General features: G+C 43.8%; 1 protein-coding gene across 1 annotated transcript in view; it reads right to left on the reverse strand.

Annotated features, from left to right (window-relative positions):
• Positions 1 to 25,603, reverse strand: part of TMEM68 (transmembrane protein 68) — a 145,159-nt gene that overhangs the window by 92,176 nt on the left and 27,380 nt on the right. The window contains exon 2 of the mRNA XM_069220192.1: positions 18,187 to 18,374. The gene's annotated coding sequence lies outside the window, so the exon portion shown is untranslated. The remainder of the gene's footprint in view (positions 1 to 18,186; positions 18,375 to 25,603) is intronic.

Raw genomic sequence — 25,603 nt, forward strand, 5'->3', positions numbered from 1 at the left:
CGTATAGAAAGGGGATAAACCCCCTCATATCCATCATCACCCACACAGATGTTGCACATTATTCCTAAAACCTGGTTGCACATTATCTAACGTGACACACACTGTGCCAAGAACATTGTGATCAACAACAGGTATGTATAAAGACAACATATTCAAATATATTAGGACTAAAGATAAAAATGACTTGTGCTAACTTGGAATACAGAGACAGATTTCGAAATTCTAAAATACTATGACTTTTATGAAACCAAATGATCGAAATAAAGTATCATGTGCTCCGTGCAATGATGTTTCAGTTGATTCTTATGCATAGAAGTCATATGTTCGAATGGACTAAAAGGGGAAATAAAACGACACATGCTTATCTAATTACAAGAGCATAATCCTAATAACATGGTAAAGCTCAATAGGACCAGATAGCAAATTCAAATGTCACACATTTCACACAATATTATCAACGAGCTTGGAATTAAGATGACACATGTTACCCATGATTGCAAGTATAAAATCTGCAATCCCACTACAAAATGTTGTATGCCTAATAACGCCTTTTGATCGAAATAAAGTGTCACATACTCTGTACAACGATTATTGCCAATAACCCTTCAAATTCGGACAGAAATAACTTGTGCCAAAGCCAATCCTGAGGTCAGATATATCCTCAAGTTAAGTGCATTATCAAGCCAACATCTTTAAATCTGAATTGGAGGTGCTATGTTCATCAATTTAATTATGAGCAACATAAATTCCATAGGATTTCTAAATTGGGATACAATTGTTATACGTGCATTATAAATATGAGGCCATGATTCCTTGAAGATTAAAGAGCATCCTGCTGTCCAATTATCCATGATGAATCACTATAAGATGTGACCTGTGGAACAAAAGGACTGTGATAATCAAAACTTCTAAATTGGGAGGAGTACATTATAAAATAACGCCATAGCTTTTTAGAGATTGAGCTGAAATAGCAAATAATCATATCAGCCACGATGGACCTCTATTGGATGTCACATATGGATTGACTCAAAGGACTTCATGAAGCTAAAAATTAACATATCAAAATTGGATTTCATCCAATGGCATTTGTGGTTCGGACCCACAACGACAAATGGCTATTACCAATGTCAATTAAAGTGTGCTGTACTGAAACGAGGATATAAATAATTTAAATATTAGTTTGCTTGTTAACATATTACTGCATATTACAACAGTTCAGAGCCAAGTGTTATAATTAGTCCGGACTCTTCTCTCCTCAAATCCTTTTCCCAATCGCCCCCTCCCCTATTCTTTCTTACATGTTTTAGCCCGTAAATGTAAAGCCTGTTAGTGATCAATTGTGATATTATTCAGTGGCAAGCCATTCGGTAGCTCTTATCTCCATTCTTTATGGATTGCCTATGTTGCATATCCTTATCCTCAATCGATTAATCGTACTGCCAATATACAGTTTATTGCAGTCACAGTTTAAGATATGCACCACGTGATCAGTATTACGTGTTATGCGGTCCTGAATCATGATTGTACTGCCCTCGTAGTCTGATAAGTTCTCCGATTCAATCCATGCTGTCAGGATTTACAGGAACCGTATTTTATAAATCCACTCATCTTATTGGACAACCGGCTACTTCCTTTATTAGGATCAAAGAAGCTGCGTGTAAGGGTATCCCTGAACTTACACACGTTTGCTTCCTCCTGACAGAAATTATCAGACTACCAGATGATCCTCTCAAACATTCAATGTATCCACTGGATGTTTCCTGCTACATGTGTTTGAATAGATTAGTCTTCTAGAAGACTGGTGAAAGAAACCAGTCCTGTTGTGTTTAATAACAAGTTATTGACTGTTTTCTTTTTGTGAAAGTGCCTGCAGTAAACAAGCATTGACAAACCCAGTAGGCATCATCCTTGACTTTCTAATATGACAAATTACCAAATTAGATGTGTTTAAAAAACGAATAAAGAAGATATTTGTTCTACAGTCAGATGAGCTATGTGAGAAATGGATCAGAGGGAATACCAAAGGGGTCTTATCAGGAGAGAGGAAACAGGCCTGGTATTGACTCTGGGAAGACCTTCTACAACCTAAAGTGAGAACAGAAAATAGTGAAGATCTTATTTAAGCCAGGACAGTGTTCCTGCAGATAAGGGATGGAAGAAACCAGTTTTGAATAAGTGGCAGATACAATAAAAATCATCCACTTTTTTTGCTCAAATATATTAGAAAAGCAATGTATAAATGGAGCAGAAAATACCCCAATCAGTACAGTACAGCACAGTGAGGTTTAACAGCAACAGCAGGGCACTTTAAGAGCAGAATTTGTAAACCTTGCACGTTCACATACATACCAAAACATTTAAACAACAGGAACACAAACATGTAGTTAGTTTTCTAACTGTAATGTCTCCAGTGTTGCTCCCCTGCTGACGCTCCCTAACTGGAACATTTCCAAGGCCATAATCATACCATTGTTGACATAGAAATGCAGGTGACTGAAGTACTGAACCATCACTATAGGAGCCGTATTATGATGTCGTTTTTCATAACAGGTGCAGCTCCCAACTGGGGACTTCTTTACATGTGAGTTTTTGAATTTATGCATGCATGTGGTATTTGTATAGCGTGCACCTAGCCAAAAGTCACCACAGCCTGCCCCGTACTCAATATAGTTACAAAAGAGAGGTCTCCCCCTAAAACTATTGACTGCTACACAATGTCTTAATTTCAGTGTTTGAAGGAGACTTCATTCCTAAGGGTGTAACATACCTTACAGAAGACACTGTTTTCAGTAATGTCGAGGATTCATATCTTTCCATGACTGCCACAAAGAATACAATTTCAAGTGACTTAAGGCTCGAATTTACTATTTTTCAGTAGGACTACTTAGCTGACTGATTACTGGTAAGCCAATATGCACAAACCTTGGCCCACTCAACGTTCCAGGTGTCTCACCAACAACATATTTCAAACGTTTAGCTTGGATTTCACTTTGATACAAGTAGTAGAGTCTCAACTAACTAACTCAATATTTATTTACTCATGAGGCACAATGGAGTCAACATAGATTTATTTTAAATACACTGGTTGCAGCCTTATATGATTGCTCATTCTTGAAGAAAACCACAGACGTTTGCCATACACACTGAATGGTCAACATTTTGTTCCATAGGACTGAACCTAGGATTTACACTCTACAGGACTGATGAAAAAAAAAAAAAAAAAAAACATACTGCAGTGCCTAAGCATTATCACTCATGTTTTATCGTGCAGCACACCCTAACCAATTCATACAATTTAAAGGTTGCTGTTACAATTGTTTCTAACATTCATATGTAGACAACAGATGCCAACACCGAAGACTTGAATACAACAAACTTGGTTTCATCTCATTTCGCTTTGTGTGACTATTGGAAATTTGCCCGCTCTGCAGACTTGCTAACCTATAATTATACTTTACTGTGTGAGGGGGGGGGGGGGGGGGGTGGAGGTTGTGGCCTTGGAGGTTGAGGCCTCGTGCCAACAGCACGTTATGATGCACTCTGCACTCCACAAATCTCCCTCCCAAAAAATAAAATTGTGACGGAGGCTGCAGCCAATGTCCTGGGGTGTTGTCACACACCTTAATGACCATCGGCTGCTTTTCAGTCTGCAAAGATGATCTGAAAAGCCACTTTGTCAAGTGGTTTCCAGCTTGCATTGCCTGTCACTGTGTAATTTCAGTGGAGATTGTGTGAGATTGTGTGAAGGGAGCCAAATCATATGACACACAGTGGCACCCTGTGAGTTGGCAGGTTTGTTTTTACAGGGTCAAGCTGACTTTTTTGGCATTTTAGAAGAACTCTATTTTTACTGGCCACAGCACTTTATTGCTGCTAACCAGTGGTAAAGTGCTTGTGCTCCTTCTCCTCTCAACATGGTTAAATTGGTATGAGCCTAACTGGCATTTTTAATTTAACTATAAATACCATATAGTACACACAGTGTATCCAAGGCTTGTAAGTTAGATGTCACCAGTAGACTGCAGCACTCATAGTGCCACCCACTGCAGAGATGATGCAAACATGGTTGTGTAGTTTAAATTGCAAAGTCAACATGCCAAAATAACACTCTGACAGGCCTAAAACCCTCCTTTGAAATATTACTAAGTAAACCATAAGCATGCCGTGCTGCACATTAATGGATGGTTCATGGTATTTAGATGTAGGAATTGTAAATGTTAATGTTGAACATGTTCTCACAGTGACCACCACCTCAAAAGTATATTCACTGCAGCAGGGTTGGCTGTTACAAAGGAAGGCTTTGGAATACAATATTACATTTAATTTACGTTATCTCCACCTAGGAAACAGCTAAAAATGTAATCTTTGGACATTTTGTAATATTTATTACAAGCCAAAATCACTGAAATCAGAGTTTTAAATATCATGTTGGAAAGATGACTATTGAAACATCTCCTTTGAGTTGCCTGAAGTCCCAAGAAGCCAGATGTGCATTTTGTTCTCTCCTTTCTGCCAGCCAGTAATTAGCATTTCAAAGGGCGTGAATGAGGTGTGACCTTATTCCCAGGACAGGTATAAAAGCTACACAGTATGGGGGAGGCGTTGGTTTGCCATTTATTGGGTGGACTGTGGGCTGGGCCCTAAGATTTTATTAATTTCAAAGAGGCCTACCCTATGACAAGCAGATATATCCAACAACCAACACCTTTCTTTTGTCATTCCAGTCAGACAGGCCTCCATCACAGTGGACCTTCTTTTGACATCACAGTGTCAGATCCTACTGGAGAGTGAAGGCCCACTTTACAGTTCTGTGGTGTCTCTAGGCACCCACTTCAGAACACTCCTGGACCTATGGAAGGCCACAGGATGACTGAACCTCTTGACTTATACCTGGGAAGAGCCTAGAAAACTGGGCTTGCTCTCCCTCTTCTACCCAGGACAAAGTAGTAGACTCAAAGGGTCATATGACTGGCCTCCTTTTAAACCTACAGGGACACAACAAGCTACAAGAGGAATGCAGCTGCTCAGCTGTCCAATGGCACTTGGACCCTCCTGTTGCGATCTGCCTGACACCCTGTGAGTCTCTAAGACTTTAGAAGGATACTCCTGTGGTGGAGTGAGACTTGAAGTCAGAAGGTGAAATCTCGGACCAGGACAAACCTGGGCCATCGGGTATCCAACCCATGCTCCATCGCAGTTGGTGTCAAATTGTGCCTAGGTCCTGTTCTACCACTACCAATATCCCTGGTACTTTGTGCTTCTTGGTGCTATTTCTACTTAAAAGTTAAAAATGTCATATCCCCATTTCTCCTTATTTGATTTGTATTTATTTTGGTGGTGTTTTGTTTTACTAAATGTAACTTTTTTTTCCCCAGGTGGTTGAGCTCAAGTACCCTCACAACTAATAACCCAACTTTTTACATTCACCCTTTATAAATGTGCTAATATTTAGATCCAAAAACTTCTCTTCAGCAGCTGGTGGATCAGGGATATGAAATGTAATAAAATATCTACTTGTTAATGGGACAAGTTGCTTCTTAAATCTACTAGTCCTGTAAAAATAAATCTACTTGTCCCTTTGGTGCCATGTATCGCGGTGACAAATTATGGCAGCGATCTCATTATATAAGAGCTTTGATAATAGCCTCTTGGATTATGCCAGGGCTAATACTTTAGAAGGGCTGGAATACTAGCCATTTAAGCCCTATTATAGCACTTTACCAAGTCTGCCACCTTTCCGCACATCTACATAATAGGGTTGGAGTAATCAATAGCTCTAGGGCTGGAATGCCTTTGAGTCTGTGCAAATCTACTAACTTGCATGTTTTAAGGATTTTCACAAGCATCTTTTTCCATACTGAGAAAGGTTGAAAATGTACTCCTGACAAGGGCAGTAGAAGTTCTTCGGGGCTCGGGAACAAAGTGGTTGGAGGTGAAAGTGAACTGGTAAACACTCAATAGATTTCTGCATGAGCAAATCTACATATGCATATTTGCTCGCTCTACAATACAATTCACAAATGGTTTCCAGGAGTACAATTTCTTGTTCTACTTCTGTAAATTCTTGTGAATTAATGAAAGCCACTAATGAAAAGACATATACCCTGGGTGCACTTCTGTGACTTTCTTTCAAAATTGAGCCCTTAAGTTCTGGTGTTAACCAAGACATTTTGATTTAATTCAATTTCTATTTCTCTATCCTTTTATCGGCTGGCTTTGCTGTGAGTGACAGCATTCTGCTCTTCCACAAGGAGCATATTGGCACACAAAGTAGTTTTGTTAAACACCAGTTTTGAGACCAATAACCTTTTTTTTTGCTTTTTGCCTAGGTTTGTTACAATAGTGAGGGCCTGGCAGCTCCCACAAAAATAATGTGTTACAAAAGCCATGTCAAAACAAGACACACATTGACAAAACAAAAGACAACCAATGTCTGATTGGTTGGCTTTGCCAGTGCTTCTGCATTTTAATTAACCCATTCGCTGCCAGGCCTTTTCCCCTCCAGGTGCCAGGCCTTTTTGGGGCAGTTGCGCTTAGGCCCTCATGACTTTTTGTCCACATAAGCTACCCGCGCCAAATTTGCGTTCCCCCCCTCCCCCCCAAACATCCTTGGGATTCTAGAGGTACCCAGAGTTTGTAGGTTCCCTAGGAGGAGACCAAGAAATTAGCCAACATTTCATTTTTTTAAACAAATGGGAAAAAAGGGCTGCAGAAGAAGGCTTGTGGTTTTTTCCCTGAATATGGCATCAACAAAGGGTTTGCGGTGCTAAAATCACTATCTTCCCAGCTTTCAGGAACAGGCGGACCCGACTCAGAAAACCACTTTTTTCAACACAATTTTGGCATTTTACTGGGACATACCCCATTTTGACGATTTTTTGTGGTTTTAGCCTCCTTCCAGTTAGTGACAGAAATGGGTGTTGGACCAATGCTGGATCCCGGACACCTAAACATTTCTAAAAAGTAGACAAAATTCTGAATTCAGTAAAGGGTCATTTGTGTAGATCCTACAAGGTTTTCCTACAGAAAATAACAGCTGAAATAACAAAATATTCAAATTGAGGTGAACAAAAAAAAAAACTGCAATTGTTCTCCACGTTCTACTCTAACTTTTTCCTGCGATGTCAGATTTTCGAAAGCAATATCTCGTTAGGTCTGCTGGACTCTTCTGGTTACGGGGATATAAAGGGCTTCTAGGTTCATCAAAAACCCTAGGTACCTATAAAGGAACTGCACCTTGCAATGTTTTTTTTTTTTTTTTGAATACCCAGTATACAGCAATTCATTTGGTGAAATATGAAGAGTGAAAAATAGGTATCAAAGAAACCTTTGTATTTCAAAAAGGGGCACAAGATAAGGTGTTGAGAAGCAGTGGTTATTTGCACATCTCTGAATTCCGGGGTCCCCATACTAGCACGAGAATTACAAGGCATTTCTCAAATAGCTGTCTTTTTTTATTTTTATTTATATATATATATATATATATTTTTTTTTTTTTTACACACAATCTTACATTTGGAAGGAAAAAAATTAGAGAAATACAAGGGGCAATAACACTTGTTCTGCTATTCTGTGTTCCCCCAAAGTCTCCTGATAAAAATGGTACCTCACTTGTGTGGTTAGGCCTACTGCTCGCGACAGGAAACACAAAATGGACACATCACATTTTTACATTGAAATCCGACATGTTTTTTGGAAAGAGCCTAGCTGTAGATTTTGGCCTCTAGCTCAGCCGGCACCATGGGAAACCTACCAAACCTGTGCATTTTTCACAAATGGACACCTAGGGAAAGCCAGGATTTGATGACCTGTGGGGCTCTCACCAGGTTCTGTTACCCAGAATCCTTTGCAAACCTAAAAATTTGGCAAACTTCACACTTTTGCCTTAAATTTTGGTGATAGAAATTTCTGGAATCTGAGAGAAGCCACACATTTTCTTCCACCCGGCATTTCTCCAAGTCTCCTGATAAAAATGGTACCTCACTTGTGTGGGGAGGTCTAGTGCCTGTGACAGGGAAGGGTCCAAAACACAACGTGGACACATCAAATTTTTCTTATGAAAACTAACCTGTTTTTTGCATAGTGCCTAGCTGTGGATTTTAGCCTCTAGCTCAGCCGTCACCTAGGGAAACCTAGGCATTCCTGAAAATTAGACACCTAGTGAAACCCAGGATGGGGTAACGTGCGGCACTCTCACCAGGTTCTGTTACACAGAATCCTTATCAAACCTTAAAATTTGGCCAAAAAAAACCAAAAAACATTTTTTCCTCACATTTCAATGACGGAAAGTTCTGGAATCTGAGAGGAGCCACAAATTCCCCCCCCCCCTCCCTCCCCCAGCATTCCCCCAAGTCTCCCACTAAAAATGGTACCTCACTTGGCCTAGTGCCTGTGACAGGAAATGCCCCAAAACACTATGTGGACACATCAAAATTATCAAAGACAAAACTACTTTTTTTGCGGGGAGGGGCACCTGCATTTTTGGTCCTGGGCTCAGCAGCCATCTAGGGAAACCTACCAATCCCAACCATTTCTAAAAACTAGACACCTGAGGGAGTCTAAGGAGGTGTGACTTGTGTGGATACCCCAGTGTTTTCTTACCCAGAATCCCCAGCAAACCCCAAATTTAGGTAAAATAAAACAACAACAAAAAAACAAAAAAAACAAAAACATTTTTTCACACATTTCTGTGTGGGAAAACCGCACTGGCACAAATTTCCTACCAACGTTCCCCTCAGCCTCCCGGTAACAATTATGCCTCACTTGTGTAGGTGGGTCAGGTGTCTGTGACAGGGGGGAGCCAAAAACATGTTGAAAATGAGGAAGAACCAAAGCGGGTCCAAAAGGGCAGTTTGAAAAAAAAATATATATTTTTAGGCTGACAAGTGGGGCAGAACCTTTAGCGGTATAGATGCGACAACGCTGGGTGGTAGGAATTTTGTGGATTCTTGCAGATTCCACAAGGTTCAATCACAAAAATGTGGGACAAAATGTGTGATTTCAAGCAAAGTTAGAGGTTTGCAGGGCATTGGCGGTAGGAAAATGGTGCGGGATGCATGTGAAGCACATCACCCTGGACTCACCCAGATGTTTAGTTTTCAGATGTGTCTAGGACTCGGAGATTTTTCTACATGGTAGCGTCTCAAAGTCAAAAAAGTGCAGCCCTCACCATTCCAAGTAGGATGATCTTGAGAGATAGACACGCTATCATGGCCCAAATGTAAAATCAATGCCCAAAATAATCAAATGTCATCTTGCTTACTGTGGGATAAGATGTTTTAGTGTGCGGGGGTAGAGCTGAAAGACTGTTTCCCCCTTCAGTTGGTGTGGGGGCATAACCAGGCCCATACTGGTTGGTAGCCACCACCCCACTATTTTTTTTTATTATTGTTTTTTAATTCCCTGGCATCTAGTAGGCTTTCTGCCCTTCCCCCCCCGCCGGGGAGTGGATCAGGGGTAATTGCCCCATCTGCCCACCGGTGGGCAGAGCAACGTTGTCCCCAATTATTTGGGGTGAGGGTAAGGCCATACCCCCACCCTCTTTTTTTGAAAAAAAGAAAAAAATCTTCCCTGGTGTCTGGTGCGCTTTCTGCCCTCCCTGGTGCTTAAGTGGTTTCTGGGCCTAATAGAAATAGGCAGGTCTGGGGCAGAAATGGCCTAAAATAAATTCGACCCCAGGGGACAGACCCTAAGGGGTCGCTCCCCATCTGTTAAAAATAAAATAAAAAATAAAAATTACAAATGAAAATCCCTGATGCCTAGTGGTTTAAAAATAGGCCGCTCTGCCCCCAAGATGGGCAGAGATGGCCTAAAATAAATGTGCCCCCCACCCACCCCCCAGGGGAGCGACCCTTGCCTAAGGGGTCGCTTCCCTTGCATGAAATTGACCTAAAAAATAAATTCCCTGGAGTCTAGAGGTTTCTGCCCCTAATTACAATAGGCTGATCAGCTCGTCCACGGCACCCGAGGGGTTAATCGTTTTGAAAATGGTTACACTGATTTTCCATTATCCATATCAATACAACGCTAGCATGCATCAGCACATTTTACTAAATGATGCTTCAAAGAAATAGTAGCTAGAATTTCACAGTAATTTAGCAAAAAGTTTTTTTTCCCCTTGCCTTTTTTTTTCCTGAACATATTTTGAAAAGCAAAGAATCATCAATCTTGCTTACAAGCTTCTGCAGACATTTGCATCTAATCGGAGAGCATTCTGGGAGCATTATACATAGCCTCATATTGGTAACCTTTCAAATATGCATGTACATGTTTTTTCTTTTTTTTTTTTTTTACTGGTACTACTGTCAGAAGTGCGGTGTGACCTTAGAACATTTATTTGGAGCACTCACCCTAATAATAAAGACTTTGCATTAATGAACCATAAATACAAGTGCAAACAATATTAACATATGGACACAAATATGTCAACTGCAGACAGTTCCCTTCCCTATAAACTGGCAACCAGAGGGTTTGTGTTGCAGGGGGCTGGGCTTACTTGTACCAAAGACCAAAAAAAAAAAAAGAAAAAAAAACAATGAAGAAAACATGTTTTCCTTAACCCAAAACAATATGTCCTGGGTGTTGGGCTACAGGAATCTCACACCCCTGTGGATATATGTATCCTTGACAACTACAAAACGCTGACCGTTGTATACCGAAGTCTTGGGGAAACATTGTTCTTCAATTTCCTCAGCAGAACCAGGTTTCCAGATGAGAACAGGTTAAGTCCCATTATCTCTTTAAAGAGACAGCAACATGGCCCTTCCTTGTAACAGTAAGCAAGCTGTTCAGTATTAAGTTTTTTTGCCCTGGCACCAAGCAATATCACATATCATTGCTACGAACATTGCTGAATGTAAAGCTCAAGAGCAGACTGGATATAAAAGGAAAATCAGGGATTCTGTGCCTCTTCTAGTACATTGGACAGTATTGAAAATGTCACTTACCCAGTGTACATCTGTTCGTGGCATCAGTCGCAGTAGATTCGCATGTTCTGCAATAGCTCGCCATCTGGTGTTGGGCCGGAGTGTTACAAGTTGTTTTTCTTCGAAGAAGTCTTTCGAGTCACGGGACCGAGTGACTCCTCCTTTTGTCTCCATTGCGCATGGGCGTCGACTCCATCTTCGATCGTTTTTCCCCGCAGAGGGTGAGGTAGGAGTTGAATTGTAGTAATAGTGCCCATGCAATGGAGTGACTAAGTATGCACCTATTTAAGGTTGAGATGATACATATATAGATAATTGAAGGTAACTTCCAAACTGCTACAGGCTCCCGGGGAGGCGGGTGGGCACATGCGAATCTACTGCGACTGATGCCACGAACAGATGTACACTGGGTAAGTGACATTTTCAGTTCGATGGCATCTGTCGCTGTAGATACGCATGTTCTGCAATAGACTAGTAAGCAGTTATTTCCCCAAAAGCGGTGGATCAGCCTGTAGGAGTGGAAGTAGTCTGAAATAATGTCCTTAATACAGCTTGACCTACTGTGGCTTGTTGTGCGGATAACACGTCTACACAGTAGTGCTTGGTGAATGTGTGAGGCGTAGACCATGTGGCTGCCTTACATATTTCTTGCATTGGGATGTTTCCTAGAAAGGCCATGGTAGCACCTTTCTTTCTGGTTGAGTGTGCCCTTGGTGTAATGGGCAGCTGTCGTTTAGCTTTAAGGTAGCAGATTTGGATGCATTTAACTATCCATCTGGCTATACCTTGTTTTGAAATTGGGTTTCCTGCATGAGGTTTTTGAAATGCAATAAAGAGTTGTTTAGTCTTTCTGATGTTCTTTGTTCTGTCAATGTAATACATTAATGCTCTTTTGACATCTAATGTATGTAGTGCCCTTTCAGCTACGGTATCTGGCTGTGGAAAGAACACTGGAAGTTCCACTGTTTGATTTAGATGGAACGGTGAAATAACCTTTGGCAAAAATTTAGGATTGGTCCTTAGGACGACTTTATTTTTGTGTAGTTGTATAAAAGGTTCCTGTATAGTAAACGCCTGAATCTCGCTTACTCTTCTCAGGGAAGTAATGGCGATGAGAAAAGCCACCTTCCAGGTTAGGAACTGTATGTCGCAGGAGTGCATGGGTTCAAAAGGTGGACCCATAAGTCTAGTTAGGACAACATTTAGGTTCCATGAAGGAACAGGTAGTGTTCTTGGTGGTATAATTCTCCTAAGGCCCTCCATGAATGCTTTAATGACTGGTATTCTATATAGGGAAGTTGAATAGGTAGTCTGCAGGTATGCAGATATTGCTGCAAGGTGAATCTTAATGGAAGAGAAAGCTAGGTTAGATTTTTGTAAGTGAAGCAAGTAACCCACTACATGTTCTGGAGTTGTGTGTAATGGTTGTATTTGATTAATATGGCAGTAGCAAACAAACCTCTTCCATTTACTTGCATAGCAGTGCCTGGTGGATGGCCTTCTTGCTTGTTTTATGACTTCCATACATTCTTGGGTAAGTTGTAAGTGCCCGAATTCTAGGATTTCAGGAGCCAGATTGCTAGATTCAGCGATGCTGGATCTGGGTGTCTGATCTTTTGGTTGTGCTGTGTCAACAGATCTGGCCTGTTGGGCAATTTGGTGCAGGGTACCACTGAGAGGTCTAGCAGCGTTGTGTACCAGGGTTGCCTTGCCCAAGTTGGTGCTATCAATATGAGTTTGAGTTTGCTTTGACTGAGTTTGTTTACCAGGTAAGGAAGGAGAGGGAGAGGAGGAAAAGCGTAAGCAAATATCCCTGACCAGTTCATCCATAGGGCATTGCCTTGGGATTGTTTGTGTGGGTACCTGGATGCGAAGTTTTGGCATTTTGCGTTCTCCCTTGTCGCAAACAAGTCTATCTGAGGTGTTCCCCAGAGTTTGAAATAAGTGTTCAGAATTTGGGGGTGAATTTCCCATTCGTGGACCTGTTGGTGATCTCGAGAGAGATTGTCTGCGAGTTGATTTTGTATCCCTGGTATAAACTGTGCAATTAGGCGAATTTGGTTGTGAATTGCCCAATGCCAAATTTTTTGTGCTAGCAGGCTTAACTGCGTGGAGTGCGTCCCTCCCTGCTTGTTTAGATAATACATTGTTGTCATGTTGTCTGTTTTGACGAGAATGTATTTGTGAACTATTATTGGTTGGAAAGCTTTTAGTGCTTGAAAAACTGCTAGAAGTTCTAGGTGATTGATATGCAGTTTTGTTTGATGTACGTTCCATTGTCCTTGTATGCTGTGTTGATCGAGGTGTGCTCCCCACCCTGTCATGGAAGCATCTGTTGTTATTACGTATTGTGGCACTGGGTCTTGGAAAGGCCGCCCCTTGTTTAAATTTATGTTGTTCCACCACAGAAGCGAGAGGTAAGTTTGGCGGTCTATTAACACCAGATCTAGAAGGTGACCCTGTGCTTGAGACCACTGCGATGCTAGGCATTGTTGTAAGGGCCTCATGTGCAGTCTTGCGTTTGGGACAATGGCTATGCATGATGACATCATGCCTAGGAGTTGTAATACCATCTTTGCCTGTATCTTTTGTGTTGGATACATGCGTTGTATGATGGTGTTGAAATTTTGAATTCTTTGTGGACTTGGAGTGGCTACTCCCTTTGATGTGTCTATTATGGCTCCCAGGTATTGTTGTACCTTGCGTGGCAGAATTTTGGATTTTGTGAAATTGACGGTGAACCCGAGTTTGAAGAGGGTTTGTATGATCTGATTTGTGTGATTTGAGCACTGTATGAACGAATGGGCCTTGATTAGCCAGTCGTCCAAATATGGGAACACATGTATTTGCTGCCTTCTTATGTGTGCAGCGACTACCGCTAGACATTTGGTAAAGACTCTTGGTGCTGTTGTTAATCCGAAAGGCAGTACCTTGAATTGGTAATGTATTCCTTTGAATACAAACCTTAGGTATTTCCTGTGCGATGGGTGTATTGGTATATGGAAATAAGCATCCTTGAGGTCTAAAGTTGCCATGTAGTCGTGTAGTTTTAGCAATGGCAATACTTCTTGTAGTGTGACCATGTGGAAGTGGTCTGATTTGATGAAAGTGTTCACTACTCTGAGGTCTAGGATTGGTCTCAGTGTTTTGTCCTTCTTTGGTATCAGAAAGTACAGTGAGTAAACTCCTGTGTTTATTTGTGTGTTTGGCACTAATTCGATTGCATTCTTTTGCAATAGTGCCTGCACTTCTATCTCCAGGAGATTGGAATGGTGTGTTGTTAAATTTTGTGCTTTTGGTGGTATGTTTGGAGGGAATTGTAGAAATTCTATGCAATAACCATGTTGGATAATTGCTAGAACCCAAGTGTCTGTAGTGATTTCCTCCCATGCTTTGTAATAATGACCTATTCTTTCCCCCACTGGTGTTGTGTGGAGGGGGTGAGTGACATGTGAGTCATTGTTTAGTAGTAGGGGTTTTGGGGCTTTGAAATCTCCCTCTATTTCTAGGGAATTGCCCTCCTCTATATTGTCCCCGAAAACCTCCTCTATACTGTCCCTGGTAAGTGGACGGTGTTGCTTGTGAGGTGCTGGCTTGTGTGCTTTGACCCCGAAACCCCCCTCGAAAGGGCGTTTTACGGAATGTGCTGTAATTCCCTCTGCTCTGCGGGGAGTAGAGTGCGCCCATGGCTTTGGCAGTGTCCGTATCTTTTTTGAGTTTCTCAATCGCTGTGTCCACTTCTGGACCGAACAGTTCTTTTTCATTAAAAGGCATATTGAGAACTGCTTGTTGAATCTCTGGTTTAAATCCAGACGTTCGGAGCCATGCATGCCGTCTGATAGTTACAGATGTATTAATTGTCCGTGCAGCTGTATCTGCAGCGTCCATGGAGGAACGTATCTGGTTGTTGGAGATGGTCTGTCCCTCCTCAACCACTTGTTTCGCCCTATTTTGGAAGTCCTTGGGCAGATGTTCAATGAGATGTTGCATCTCGTCCCAGTGGGCTCTGTCATAGCGCGCAAGTAGTGCCTGGGAGTTTGCGATGCGCCACTGGTTTGCAGCTTGTGCTGCGACTCTTACCAGCTGCATCGAACTTGCGGCTTTTTTTATCTGGGGGTGGTGCATCTCCAGATGTGTGAGAGTTGGCCCTTTTCCTAGCTGCTCCTACAACAACAGAGTCTGGTGGCAGCTGTGTAGTGATGAAAACCGGGTCCGTAGGAGGCGGCTTATACTTCTTTTCCACCCTTGGTGTGATTGCCCTACTTTTGACCGGCTCCTTAAATATGTCTTTTGCGTGCCGGAGCATACCAGGGAGCATAGGCAGGCTTTGGTAGGAGCTGTGGGTGGAGGAGAGTGTGTTGAACAAGAAATCATCCTCGACCTGTTCTGAGTGGAGGCTTACGTTATGAAATTGTGCTGCTCTAGCCACCACCTGAGAGTACGCGGTGCTGTCTTCTGGTGGAGATGGCTTTGTAGGGTAGGCCTCCGGGCTGTTATCTGACACTGGGGCGTCGTATAGGTCCCATGCGTCCTGATCTTGGTCACCCTGGCTCATGGTGGTGTGAGCTGGGGAGTGAGATGGAGTTTGTGCTGGTGAAACGTTAATCACGGGCGGAGGAGAGGGTGGTGGTGTAATTCTTTTAACCACTTTTGGTTGTGGTGCTTGTTCCGTCTGGAACTCCAACCTTCTCTTTCTCCTAATGGGGGGAAGGGTGCTTATTTTTCCTGTCCCCTGCTGAATGAAGATACGCTTTTGCGTATGGTCCACATCAGTTGCTTGTAGCTCTTCCTCAAACCTATGCTTTTGCATTTGGGAGGTTAGCGAGTGCTCTTCTGTATAAGAGCCTGAAGCTGGGTCGCTTGCAGTTTGTTTCGGCGTCGAAACTTTGTCTGCGTGTTTTTTCGGCTCCGAGGTGACTTTTTTCCTTTTCGGGGCCGAAACCTCTCGGCGTCGATCTGTTTCGGTGCCGCTGTCTCGGCGTCGAGCCGTGTCCACACCGGCATCTCGGTGTCGAGGCTTGTCTCCAGCACTTTCTCGGTCCCGAGAAGGCTGCGTGCCGGTGTCTCGACCGGAGTCGGACGATCTCGGCACTGTTTGGGCCTTTTTCGGTGCCGACGGTCGGTCACCGAATTTATGGGTGGAGCCATGGCCTGGTGGCAGTGGCGTCCCCTGGGCCTTGTAAATGTTTCTTTGTGTGGTTTTCGACGTCTTACTCACGGTTTGTGTGTCGTCGAATCCTTCGGAGTCTGAGTCTTGGATCGAGAAGGTACCTTCTTCTTCCTGTTCCTCGAACTCCCGTTGGGCTGTCGGTGCGGACGCCATTTGAAGTCTTCTGGCTCGACGGTCTCGGAGTGTTTTTCGGGACCGGAACGCACGACAGGCCTCGCAGGTGTCTTCGCTGTGCTCAGGTGACAGGCACAGGTTGCAGACCAAGTGTTGGTCTGTGTAGGGGTATTTATTGTGGCATTTGGGGCAGAAACGGAACGGGGTCCGTTCCATCGGCGTTCCTCAGCACGCGGTCGGGCCGACCAGGCCCCGACGGAGGATCGAAAAAACTACCCAGAAGGGCACCGGAGCTCTTCGATCTTCGATGCGGTGTTGAATCTAAGTACGCCGATCCCGAACGCAACAATACCGACGAAAATCTTCCGAAATTAACTATTTTTACCGTTCCGAAACTCGGAGCGACAGGAACACGTCCGAACCCGATGGCGGAAAAAAAACAATCGAAGATGGAGTCGACGCCCATGCGCAATGGAGACAAAAGGAGGAGTCACTCGGTCCCGTGACTCGAAAGACTTCTTCGAAGAAAAACAACTTGTAACACTCCGGCCCAACACCAGATGGCGAGCTATTGCAGAACATGCGTATCTACAGCGACAGATGCCATCGAACATATACTTTACTTACTCCTTAGCCAGTTTCCTCATCTCATTACTAAGTGCAAATAGCCAATTCTCTCTGCGCTGCAGGCAAGGTAACTGCAGGCCTCTGGAAATCTACACGCCCACTTGCTATGGCGAGTCAGATTTTATCAGGGCAAGTTACTTTTAGGGCCTACTGGCGCTTTTCTGGCAAGCTGACAAAGAACAGGTTTTCTATTTATTCAAAAAGGGAATGAGAAATGAACATTACTTTAAATATTGTTTTTAACTTGTCATATTTGCTCTGCTCAAGAGACAGAGGTCAAATGCCAGTTTAGGAGTTCTTACAGTTTGCTGCTTAATTAATCCTGCAGGTTCGAGTTTACTTTGGCTTCTGGCTACATAGATAGAGGATTTTGTAAAGCGACCCATCTGACAATTGCGCTGTACAGTGGGAATACAAAGGTTGTAGGGTGTCAGTTTTTTTTTCTAACACAACATTTAAATGGCTTTTAAATTAACTGTACTAACGTTTCAAAATGTATTTCAGTAGTTATGAAAACACTTTACTGGGTGATGTCAAATAATACTGCTAAAACTCAATTTCCACAGATTATGGTCTACACACTATGTAGTTTTATCAGTAAAACTGCATGTTAATAGGAACGTTTGTGGCCATTTCAATGGAAGATGCGCTGTTTGTAAATGACAGTGTGCTATCACATCATGCTTTAGTGATGCATTTATTACAAGTGAGTTTTTAAACATGAACTGAGAAACATTCAAGCACTCTCCCTAATGACAAAACTACTAGTGACTGAACAGAAAAAAAACGTCAGGGTCATGTGCACCTTATATAAGTGGGCTAGATTATACATGGAGCAAAGATTTAGCTTATTAAATCAACCAGGAGTTGTTTGTACAGCAGAAATGCTGTTCCTGCATGTATGAAAGTACTCTCATATATGATAATGAAGAAAAAGGTGGCTCTGCAAAATGAAATATTTGCTTAGGATCGCACAATTTCAGACCAAATCAAGTTCAGGTACATTACAGTTAGGTGGATTAGATTATTCAAGTTACTGGACCTGCAGGTCTGGTAACACTTAGGATTTTTCGAGGCCTGAACTGCTGGCAGTTTTGGCTGGTGCCAGCTTCTTCCACTAGCAAAAACCGAAATCCTGCATAGGTACGCATGCGCCTGGTATCACGGCCAGACAGTGGCTTGCTTTATGTCAAGATACAAAGAACACATTTCTACACAAAAGCAAAGTAGAGGCATGTGAATCCTGTCAAGGGGTTTCCTCACGGCTGACAAACAATAAAATGCCATAACAGAATTGAACCTCAAGTATCTAAACAAAAACATTGTGCATTGTGTGTGTTAGGTACAAACCGCTAAATATTCAAATTGCAGATCTTCAAATGCCTGCTTGGCTCATGTAAGTGGAAGCACATTCCTGATGAAGTAGAAGCCGTTCTTCGGAATCGATGAGTTAGGGGACAGGACTCTGAATAGTCTGAAACCAAAGCCTTAAAGGAGATACAACGTTGAACAGCATGGCACACCTGTGCTTCCGTGACCTAAAGTTGAAAAAGAAAGCGTACACTGTTTTAAACCAGCACACCTTCACTTAATGTCAAACGATTTATTAACCTAGTGCAAATGCAAATTCAAAATGAAATTAACATGTGACTGACTGCTTGGAACCATCAGTTCAGGCCAGTGTGGAAACAATGTTGCCAACCAGACCGACAGTATTTTGAAACAGCAGCTGGGGTAAATGGAATTGAGGAATTAACATTAACGGCAGCTTCCCTTCTTAATACATAGTGCAGTTAGGTAGCCTCCGTTACACATACAAACTTGTTAAACATGCCACGGACAATGCAAGTGTTAACAGGAGTTAAGGTGGCAAAAGAAGTATAGGAAAGGCAGAAAGATAAATGCTCAGTTAGGATATCCTTGCAAATTAAAAGATCCAAAGTGTGGGAGTTTATAAACTATGAAAGCAGTTGATGCGGCCTGTCCTTTAAGGCGTAGGGGCCACGCCCGCCCACCTTTTGCCCCTCATGAAGAGTGCAGGTCAGGCTAAACAAAGGTCAGCCTGACAGACACTCTTCATGTTCAGATCAGGCAGCCAGGAGCAGACATGCGCCGATTTGTGCAGAGCCCTGGCTGCCTGAGCTGAACTTTGCTGGGCTGAAGAGGTCACAGGTCCTGTGGGCGTGACCTCCTCGGTTCAGCAAAGGTGCCTCGAGGCTCTCCCCCAGGTGACGAGGGAAGCGTCACCCATCGACTTCGACCTGGGCGCTTCAGGTTTAAGCCCTGAAGCGCCCAGGGCGAGTGTCAATCAGTGACACCTCATCACTGAGTTGGGTGGCATTAGCAGTCTCACTGACCACTCTGTGACGAAGTAGGTGTGTGTGATCTTTTTAAATGAATGTTTGTGCGTGCGTATGTTGATGAGTGTTGTTAATGCATGTGCGTGCATGTGTGTGTGTCTAAAAATGAGTGTGAGTGTGCTTCCCGTCTGCCCCCCCCCCCCAAACTGCTGGCCACCACTGGACAGCAGTACAGTAAACCTTACAGTAGATCCTTAGAAATCTAATGTGGTCACTCACCCCTGGACCTCCTGCATGTCTCACTTTCTTAAATTCACAATGTGACATTTGTAATTCAAGAAGAACAGCTTTAAAATACCAAACAATCCACCAGCTTGTGATTTTATGTTCGCTATTGCACACCATTTCTTTGGCAGTACAAAAAGGGACATGAACAATACCTTGGTAACAATTCAGTACTTGTCAAAACAATATTTATTGCCAGCCACCTCTTCCAATTTTAAGTCCTTATTAGTTGCACATCCATGACCTGAAAATACTGTGGCAGATTAACGTTTTTCTTGAACAATTGAGATAGAAATGGTAAAAAGCCAAGAAGGCTGGATATAGTAAAAAAATGTATTTCACTAGCTCAAACGCAATTTCCTGCCTGCCCTTCCAAAATAAAAAATAAAAAAGATAAGAAGGACTGAGGGTTGGCGGGAGGGCAATGTAGTAGAGCAGGTGTGTGTGTTGGAAGTACTGTAATTTGGTAGGGAGAAGAGTATGGGGGAGAAAGCGTTTGAAGTGCTTAACCAACAAGAAAAAAGCAGTTCCCTAAAAATGAACAAGAAGAATACAAGTTACACAATCCAAAGGATGATAAAGAGGTTATGAGCCAGAGTAAACACAAACACAGGATTATAAAAGCCAGCAAATTGAGAACAATAAAGCCAAACAACGTTAAGCAAATTTTCGGCAAGTCCACAAAAGCTATTGTGGTTTGTCAGAAAAGACCTGAGAGAGAATTGACAAAGTTCAAAATGGACTGTGACTGGAGCTATTAGGCAATTTGTTGTTAAGTGTTCCTGTGTGGGACTTTCTGAAATCTTATGAACAGGAGAAATCTACTGAATGTAATAGACAATCACTGCAATTGCCCCCAATGTAGTGCACTTATGCCTGACTAAATTAGACAACAGATCCAGTTAGGTTTTATAGAATGACAACATTCCATCTTCAGTCAAGATTATAGATTAGTCCATAAGGGATGACGACCTTCATTTAACACAAGTATGCTATCCTGGCTGGTCTCGTTTAGTCCTGCCGTTGACTATTTTTTTTCTTTTAAGAGCTCCATGAGCGTCAAGAAAAATCCTGGCAAGGATACACAGACCATTTTTATTTTTATTTTTTTTAGCTGAAATTCACCCAGGAAGGCTGGTCTTGGAATTTTTGCATCAAAACCTCCAAACAGAAGAATCAGAACCATGGGAAAGAACCATGGTGGGGGGAAAGGTGAGGGGGGAATTGATCAAGCCCCATGATGGCAGCAGCAGCTGGAACCATTGGTGCCCATCCTGGCCACTACAAAGTATTTTTTCAGCCACCAAGTGCCGATATGGCATTCCTCTTGTGGTCACTAAACTACTGGGGCCCCCAGAGAACGTTGTCCTTGGAAGAGTGGGGCATGCAGCAGGGAGGCTAGCTCCGACAGCAGCCACACCAAGAGGCAAGGGGGCCCGAGACCACTTTGTATCTTGTCTCTGCTGCCCTGCGACACAGTGGCCTGGCCGGGAGATACTGCACCCCTCTCCCCCGTCCCATTGGGATTTACGGTGGCTGCCCAAGACAGAGAGAGGAACTGAGCAAAGGGGAAAGCCCTCACTAGCCAAGCCTAAGATGGTGCCACCCTGCTACCATTGCCTTTGCAACTGAGTGCAGCACATTCTGCAGAGGTCCACTGGGGGAGGGTAGTTGCCCAGGGCCGAGGCCCCCCTCTGCGACACCCACCCTCTCTAACCACCCCTGGTGAGGAGAACAACCCGCCGACCCTGGCCTGGGCACAGGAGGTTGGTCCAAGAACTGAAACGGGTGTCCACCCACGAGTCCCACAGAGGGCGCGAAGACCCCGAGAGGGTGGTTGCGGCGATGGACCCTGCTGCCTCCTGCCTATTGTCTCCAACTGTTGTGACTGAGGATGTGGACACTGGGATAACCTTGTGTGCGTGGACAGGTACTGGGTCAGCGGGTGTGGGCGTGGCATTTTCTGAATTGGGCTCCAGAATCCCCTACCTTGGGGCCATGAAAACAGGACCTACTGGGTGCCCTACAGCAATGGGAGTGAGGTGATGTTGGTGCCCAACAGGGAGGCCTGGCAGAGAAAACTCCACTCTGCTGTGAATACTATTTAGAGCTGGTGCCACAGAAGGGCTGGAGACTGGTGACCTTTGGATATTGGCCCCATGCAGCAAAATCTCACAGTGGAGGCCCTTGAAGTGGGACTCCCGACACCTAAGCTCCTTCAAAATGGCAGGAAGTAAGTCAAAGAGGGTAAGGAGGATTAAACACATGCTTCAGGTGGCCTCTAGTGAACAAGATGAAGGAGCCTCTAAAGTAAACATACAGGTGCCCACGGTGAGGGATGATTTATGCTCCTCCCCCACCACTGATGATGAACGAATGACCAAGCTATTTACGACAACTCTTCTCTGAGCTCAGGAATGATATCGGGGACATCCGAGCTGAACTTCAGGAGATCCTCTCAGAAGTTTGTAAATATGTTAGTGACTTAGGTCACAGAGCAGACTACCTCGAAAAGACGCAATGCGAACGCTGCTTGGACCTAGAAGAATAAAGATCCCAGCTCATGAACAAGTCCTTGTTATGCAAGAGAAGGAGGAAGACCTCGAAAACCAGCCAGGGTGATCCAACATACGCATCAGGAGAGTATCGAACAGCAAAGAGGGAAAGGACGCTCTGGCTTTTATTCAGGGCCTTGCTGAGTCGATCTTAGATGGCCATGGACCAGATCTACCCCAAGCAGACCAGGCACACATGGCAGGGTCACCTGGTATGCGATCCCAACAGACATTCTAGTCTGTTTTCACAACTATGCAGACAGGGAAGTCCTGTTGGAAGTGAGCATGCGAGGGGGCACTATCTACTACAACAGATGCGAGCTCCAGATGTTCCAAGACGTCTCTCCCATCACTCTGGCCAAACCCCAGGCCTTCTGCCCAGTGCCCTCATTTCTAAAGAAAAATGTTTTGCAATATTGGTGGGAACATCCTTTTCAACTTCATTTTGAATTGCAGAGACAAAAATGGGTTCTTAAATCACTCAAAGAAGCCTGCCCAATTTTAGACCTGCCTCAGCCAGACACAGACAAGGGGCCCCTGCCGAAACTAAACAGGCCAGCCAGCCGAGTGTGGACAACACTACGCAGCCCCCCAAGAGAGAGGGGAACCTGGAGGGGCAGAAAGCAGCACCTTAACACACCTGGAAGGTCAGTGAGCCTTCGTCTAATACCAATTCAGATGAGCAAACCAACGCCCTAGCCAAATAGTTTGGAGACACATTGGAGGCAGTCCCATGCTTTGGAAACAATGGAAGTGACCTTGCACGTGGGGATGAACTGCATGACCCTCTAGCATTCATTTGAGACATGGAGAAGCCGTAGATGAGATAGGCGTATGGAACACTTGTCTGCAACTGAGGCTGTATAAACCACATTGTCTGTACGGCGACACGCAAAAACACTCACATGAAGATGTTTACCCTTTGTGGCGTCCTCTGTACCCTACCCAGGTAAGGAGGTGATGCCATTGATTTGGTTGTTATTTGTTTATTGTGGTTATGTTTGGTTTTGGGAACCCAGTTGGGCTGTTAGGGGGGCAGAGGGGATTGCCTGATCACACATCCATTTGTCCTACCCAGAGTCATCTCCTAGCTAACTCAGTGGACCACACTTTGTCATGCATACTTTTAAAGTAACCAGTTACAATGTGAGAAGCCGCAACAATCCGCTCAAAAGACGGTCTATCTTGAATGACTTGTCCTCCCTTTCACAGAAATAGACATGATTCAGGAATCTCACCTACTGCTGAAGGATCAGTCCGAATTAAATCCTTTACCTAACTAGGTCAATTTTTCTCTTCAACCAGCAAAGAGGCAGCGTAAGTGGGGATCCCAATAACTAATAGATGCCTTTTTCAGGTAGAACACACCCTTAGAGACAAAAGGTGGGATATGATCCAGGGAACACTGAGGGGTACACCCTTGAGAATCTCACTATGGTACCTAAATCAAGATCAGGAATCATCTCATTCGCACTCTGTCAGCATGGTCCACAGCCCCTCCTATCCTAGCAAGTGATTTCAATTTGGCCCTCAACAAAGACAGATATAGGCAAACACGGTTGGGGCAATAGAGTAATTCTATTGATTGCTGGCATGTTATTTTTTTTTTTTTGAAGAGGTGGGCCTAGTAGATGCCTGGTGACATTGCCAGCTTCTGAGCACCGATTTCTCACTCTATTTTGGAGCACATAAAACACATGCTCACCTTAACCACTTTCTACTCGATAGGAGTCTTCGCCTGTACCTACTTAATGCCACACAAGAACCATTGACCTTATTAGACCTCAGTCCGACAACCTGCACTTTCCTACACATGCAATACAAAGGCCAGAGGCAGCAGCCTTTGGCATCTTCAAGACACTCTTCTCAAAGACCCAGTGACTGTTAACTTCACCAGAAGTACTACAGAATGCATCAAACATAACGCCTCTGGCGACACCTCAACAGCTATCCTATGAGATCCACTGAAGGGGGGGGGTCTCAGAGGGAATTTTATTGCAGAGGCTGCTCGTCTGGGACTGCTGTGTGACGCGCGCTCTCTCGTGATCTCAAAGAAGAGCTTATAGCTCTGGAACAAGATCACAAGTGCACCTATTCCCAGAAAACATGGAGAAAATCTTAAAGGCTCGAGGTCAGCTTAAACTACTTGAGCTTGATAAGGTTGCCTACTCCCTTGCTAAGTTAGATAATAAATACTATGAACTGGGCAAGAAGTCCAGGAAATTGGTGGTCACTCTGCTCAGAACTAAACTAACCCGCAACAATATCACTTAAGTCAGGAATCAGGACAAGCAGGTACTCTTATCAGACGCCAATAAGGCTGAATGAAACAGAAAAAAAAAAAAGAAGAAGAAGGACACCGACTCAATCATTGGCCCCCTATCTAGCGGGAGTTGATCTTCCCAAGATTAGCATATCCTTCATGGAATGCCTTGAGCATCCAACAGCGTAGATGGAAATACCGTTAGCCATAGCGAAATTGCCCCCACCCAAAGTGCCAGAGGCCGACGGCTTCACTGCTGCCTTCTACAAATGCTTTGTGCCCCTCCTCCTCCTACTACTGAATGTATACCATGAAATAATATGGGACGGCCATCAGACAGCAGGCCATTCAGCTGAATGCGGACAATGAGACAAGATCATTAACTCCTAGTCTCCCTGGATGTGGAAAAAGCATAGACCGGGATAGATCGGGATTTTATGTCAGACGTCCTACAGAGATTGGAGTTTGGGGACTCCTATTAATTGGCTTCTGGCAGGCTATCACTTTCCGAGAGACTGTATTCAGCTTAATGGTCTGCTGTCTCATTAGATCTACATATCCAGGGGTGCCAGGCAGAGTCGTCCCCTGTCGCTCCTCCTATTTGCCCTTACAGTAAAGCTCTTAGCTCAACACATCTGGGCAGACACCCTCATCAACCTGGGCAGAAACGCTCATCAACGGAATTAAGTTTGCCATGCAGGATAAGAAACTCACTAGATTCTCAGATGATATATTCGTCTTGCTAACTGACCCGAGATCGTCACTACCCTACCTGATGGCTGAGTTGGTGGCCTATCAGAAAGTCTCGGGATACAAGATCAACATAGTGAAATCAATGCTCTTCAATCTCTCTCCTTCGGCGCCCATTCAAGCTTCCCATAAGGAGACATTTCCCCTACACTGGGCTGAGACCCACATTGATAAAGTGGCGATAAAAATAGGACTCAAGTCCTTTCCATCGCCCTTTACCCCTTCTCCAGGGAAACAATGACTTCTCTTCAAATCTAGATAGAAGACACATAGGGGGTTATTACAACTTTGGAGGAGGTGTTAATCCGTCCCAAAAGTGACGGATATACCACCAGCCGTATTACGAGTCCATTATATCCTATGGAACTCGTAATACGGCTGGTGGTATATCCGTCACTTTACCGTCACTTTTGGGACGGATTAACACCTCCTCCAAAGTTGTAATAACCCCCATAGTGCCTGGCTGCATGAAGGTTGTAAAACAGTGTGCAATGTCTTGGAGGGAAGACTCCATCAAATCCTTAAGCTTAAAGTAGACTACGGCATTTCAGAGGGGGGGGGCGATTTTGTTATCTTCTATTAAGACACTGGGTCTTCTCCCCGAGGATCCGGCA

This window comes from Pleurodeles waltl, chromosome 2_2 (assembly GCF_031143425.1).
Source record: "Pleurodeles waltl isolate 20211129_DDA chromosome 2_2, aPleWal1.hap1.20221129, whole genome shotgun sequence".
NCBI lineage: Eukaryota > Metazoa > Chordata > Amphibia > Caudata > Salamandridae > Pleurodeles > Pleurodeles waltl.